The sequence below is a fragment of the Papio anubis genome, chromosome 4 (assembly GCF_008728515.1).
Source record: "Papio anubis isolate 15944 chromosome 4, Panubis1.0, whole genome shotgun sequence".
Taxonomy (NCBI): domain Eukaryota; kingdom Metazoa; phylum Chordata; class Mammalia; order Primates; family Cercopithecidae; genus Papio; species Papio anubis.
The window spans coordinates 45,351,648-45,356,888 of NC_044979.1; the positions used below are offsets into that span (position 1 = coordinate 45,351,648).

Consider the following 5,241-nt stretch of genomic DNA (forward strand, 5'->3'; position numbering starts at 1 on the left):
ATTGTCGTCACCCACTGCTGCAGCCCCATTCTGCTTCCAGATGAAAGAGTACAAAGAAATAGAAGCTTGTGGAAGTTTCTACAATTATATGAATAAAATACAGTGAAAAACTAAGGGGACCACTTAAATGATTATTTGGACTTAATTGTAAACTAAGTTGGACTACAGGTATTTTGTTTTCATTTTCTTTCTCCAGATCATTTATAGGAGTGGAGTGTGAGTACTTTTGCAGCCCTGCCATATATACACACAGTCAGATTGACTGTAGATTCTATCCCTATTATTTAATAAAGGGTAGCAGTTATTACACTAATTTATATCTTGCGTCCACTCAGTGCAACCCTGGACTGACTGTATTCCTAAAAAAAGGCAAGGAATGGAGGAGGTAAAATACATTTAATTAATTCTACCTATTTAAATTGCTTTTGCTCACATAAACTTTAAAATAGGCATTTGGGAGCATATTCTAAATAGAATCCCTATGGATCGGGGGTCCCAAACTTAGTTCACAGCCACTTAGGTTTTCTGTAATTTTTTAAAACAAATGCTCAAAACCAAACAAAATGACAATTTAAATAAATAATTCAATCTTCTTTCATTAAGTAATTAGAACCAACAGCCTATTACATTTTATGCCCTAGTAAAATCATCATTCTTTGGAAAAGAATAAACAGAATTTTTTTTTATAAAAAAATTATTTTATAATTAAATAACTACAGTTACTAACTAATAGAAGGTGCATAACTATTAAGTACTGCACAGTTTTTCAAACAATGCAGTTATATTGGGCATGGCCATCCCCCCATCTTTTCCCAATCCATATTGATTTTTGCAGAGTATTTGCTTTTTATCACAGCAACAGCAACTGATGAAAGCTCAACTTCTCAAGGATATGATGATGTCAATTATGTAATTTAGTGCATTCGAATGTAGAAATAGTGAAATACCTCAAGCTAGTATTTCATATGATGTCCAACAGATATTGGGTATTACAGTATTTCCCTTAAAAAGTTAATATGTCCTGCAGTGTCCTGTCCCTGTGAGTTTGCGGTGGTGGATTTAGTACACCTACGTGCACTAAAACCTGAAGGTACAGAAGCTATGTTCTTTTAGCCCAGTGACATAAATTGGGTAGGAATTATGGGATTAATATTACTTGCAATATCTTTAGAACAATGTTCGGCACTTAGTGAGTACTGATTACAGTTTATTCTAACTACTATTATTAAGTATGACTGTCCCTGTTGGAAAGAAACATGTTCTAGTGACCAAGTACAGTTTTAATTTTGCTTCATCACATTTATTGAAAGACATTCCTCATTGCTCCTTATTCAATGATCCCATAATACTTGCTTACATCTCTATTGCAGTGGTTATATATAATTGCAATTTGCTCATGTCTGACTCTACCTGCAAGCAGCTCTAGGGCAAAGAACACTCAGTCATTTGACATCACAAAGTCAAATGACATCACAGACATCACACTTTGAATAATATAAAAATATGTTTAATTAACATGTATTGAATGAATGATCAAATGCAGAGTATTAATCCTCAGTGGTATTGAGCACTGAGTCATAAAGAACATATTTAATTATCAACAACTACTTGAAGTTCTAGAGGATCTTTTCTTGAAGATTTTATAAATCTTTGTATTACTAAGCCTGATTTATTGAGACTAGTCCATTGAAAGAGGCTTATACCCGGAGAAATATGATTTAAGCTTCTATATTTGTAGCATTTGATTTTTTTCCAGACCTCTCCATAAATCAATGTGGTTGTCAAGGTGATCTTTATGTGGTCATGTCAAGCATTAGATCCTTACAAATCTGAGTATTAAGAATTTAATAAAATATAAACCAAGCTTCAGAGAATGCAAAAACTTGACTCAATTTATTTCTGAGGTAAAATATATACTTATTAGATGACCTGACTCAAAATAGCTGTTCAATGAAGATCAAGATATTTAACTCAGGATTTTAATTCCAAGCATGATTTCAATTTGTAAGGCCTCCCCAGGCACTTTTAAGCAAAATGTCTTCAACACTCAACTAAACTGAGTTTAACATAGTTGAGAATAAATATTTTCTGGCTTAAGGCAGGCGGATCAAGAGGTCAGGAGATCGAGGCCATCCTGGCTAACACAGTGAAACCTCGTCTCTACTAAAAATACAAAAATTTAGCCGGGCATGGTGGCGGGCGCCTGTAGACCCAGCTACTGGGGAGGCTGAGGCAGGAGAATGGAGTGAACCCGGGAGGGGGAGCTTGCAGTGAGCCAAGATCGCGCCACTGCACTCCAACCTGGGCGACAGAGCGAGACTCTGTATCAAGAAAGAAAAAATAAATATATACACATACACACACACACACACACACACATATATATACACACACACACAGCTATATAGGGGTGTGTGTGTGTGTGTATACCTATATATGTATATATATTTTTTCTGGCTTATTATTTAATAATAAAAATTGGAGGCAATTAAAGAATGTGAGGTTGTTCAATTTATTTAATCCTGAATTGCAGAAAATCTGTATGTAAAGTAAACTAAAATGAAATTATTGGGTTTTTCTGGTAAACAAATCTTTCACAACATTTCTAGGAAGTTCTTAGGCTTATCTTTGCATGTAAGTGGTGATACAGCAAAACGCCAAACTAAACCAATTTGAATTTTCAAGTGAAATGATTGTCTCATACCCTATTCTGGAATTTGTTGTTGTCATCAAAGCTACCAATAAATTAATAACTCAATGAAGGGACATGAAGGAGAGACTTGCAGAAATGAGAGTTTGCTTCCTCACTCCCTAATTTTCTGTATGTATTCAAAAAATTTATGTTGATGAAACCTAAAAAGAAAACCAAGAAACAAAATTAATGGGAGTTAGTAAATAAACCTTCCCCACTAGAACAAAAGGTCAAGCTATAGATTAGAATTTAATAGTATGTCCTCTGTTTATATTCCTAACAAGGTCAGGAAGGCTCGCTATTTATAGAATCCTTATTTTTCATGGAAAGATAATTTTAATCACAAACCTTCGTGTATAAGTTGTTTTAGTGTTTGCTTTAACTCTCACATAAGGATTCTCATTATATCCTAGAAAATGAATAAAACATTAAATTTAAAACAATGGCTAATATAGACAAAGTATTACAGTGAAATACTCCTATGGAGTATGTGTTCATTCTGATTTAATAATATACCGTTATGAAAACAGCAGTTTTCTAAACATTTTTTAAAAATCAACTGATGTTTTTTAGTCAAATGCTTTTCAATAGCTTGTTTTATTTGCCATTTTTTATTATTTTAAAAATATTTTAGCTGTTACAATATGTACGTTTTTAAGAATTTGTAAATGAATATATCAATATTAGTAAAATTGTATGATTCAGAACTTAAATCATTAAATATATGGTTAAAATTGATTATCAGAATAGGATGAATGTCTTTATGCTGTCTAAAAAATACATTATATTATTTATAACTACCATGATATATCAATATGACAAATCTAATTATCCATATTATAGCAGATAATGCTGTTAGTAACCCAAAATGTTACTTTGCTTATTGCCTTGCATTTACAAAGGCTTAAAATTTTGTATAAACAAAATTGAAAATGTGATTAACCCTCTACAAACTCTCTATTGATGGTTATATATTTAGTGACTGTTCATTAATCCTAAATCATTAGATTATGAAGTGACAGGACAATAAAAATACCCAATGTGAAAGAATAATTTATTCTCTTGTACTTGGAGATGCTTCCATTATAACTGCCTGGAAAAGGCTGGCAATAGGACTGGGCTAGATACTTTCTGGAAAAATTGTGAAAACCACGAGCCCTTTGACTTCTATTTACTAGAGAAAGTGCTTAAAACATCACAATCACACAACCTTTATAGGTCGTCTTGGGAAGTCACAGAACTCATCTTTTGACCTAAGGACACCTGGGATCTGCTAGTCATTTCAGGCTGCCTCCAAACCTGAGGGACCTGTCAATGACAGTTATTCATTTCCAAGACAGAATGGAAAAAATATATGTATTTCTATCTTAAACGTGAAGAACGGACATGTACTTTAATTCCCATACTATGTGGTACTATGTGGTTACTATATTCCCAACACAGTGAGAGTAGTATGAGTAATTTTGATAGTTAAACATTATGCTAAATCTTCTCAGCATATACTTTTAGAAAAATGGTACATCATATTTATGATAAGATTTCTGGTCTGCAGCCACAGTTCCATTTATACTTCAGCAGAAAACTATGTCTGATGCTGGATAGCCATTTAGCTGGATTTCTTTCTCTTTGCTTTTTTTAAGACACACATCCTAGTGAATTGAAAATGTTTCCTACATGCACATAAAAATCTCTGTACTACAAAGTGATAAATGTTCACCAAAAGGAAGAAAAATGAATACCACTGTCAGTTACTGTAGTTGCTTTTGTTTTATAAGAGAATTACTAAACTGAAGCTATGCTATAAACATTGAGGTCACTGCTATTTACTTTTTATTAGAAAAGTTCATATTTTTCATTGAAAAATATGTTTAAATTACTTAAAATACCTGAAAAATGGAAATAATCTAAAATTAGAGACAGCTTTGTGGAGCAGATGACATGAGACACTTCTTGGAAGATGGGTAGAATTTTGACAGGTGGAGATACAGAGGAAGGATATTCTGGGCTAAGAAACTGACATAAGGAAATAAAGAATATGTTCAGAAAATGACAAGTATAGTGGTATAGAAGGAATATAGAGCATTTGGGGTAGAAGAAAAAAAGAAAAATCTGTGAGATTTTAAAAGTACATTGAGACCTGACTCTAAAATATTTTGAATTCCAAGGTAAGGTATTTGGACTTTGTTCAATGGGTAATAAGGGGAGAAGTTTTCTAATATTTAAATATACTTTAAATAAGTTCCAATAAGTGTCCAAGGAAAGGTTTACAACCTGTAGAATGGATATATATCAGATTAAGTGACTTATCTAAAAAAGAACACAAATAAAGTACCCCCAATTTTTTTCAAACATTCTACACAATTTTCATATAAGTATTTTTGATACAGGAACATCTGTAACAATTTGGAACATATGCTTACTATAGATAGTGTTTGATCAGGTATTTCAAGAAGAAACATATAATTACTATGTGTTATATAGTGTCAATATGCACTGAAAATAGCTAGAGTTAGAATCATCACTAATAAGTTTTTTAATTGAATTTAAGC

General features: G+C 32.4%; 1 long non-coding RNA gene across 1 annotated transcript; it reads right to left on the reverse strand.

The window, feature by feature from the left end:
- Positions 1–2,496: 2,496 nt before the first annotated feature.
- LOC116274428 lies at positions 2,497–3,270 on the reverse strand. The gene is made up of 2 exons (XR_004183053.1): positions 3,041–3,270; positions 2,497–2,853 (listed from the first exon to the last, which is right to left on the reverse strand). It is a non-coding gene; the product is annotated as an uncharacterized LOC116274428 (long non-coding RNA).
- Positions 3,271–5,241: the final 1,971 nt, after the last annotated feature.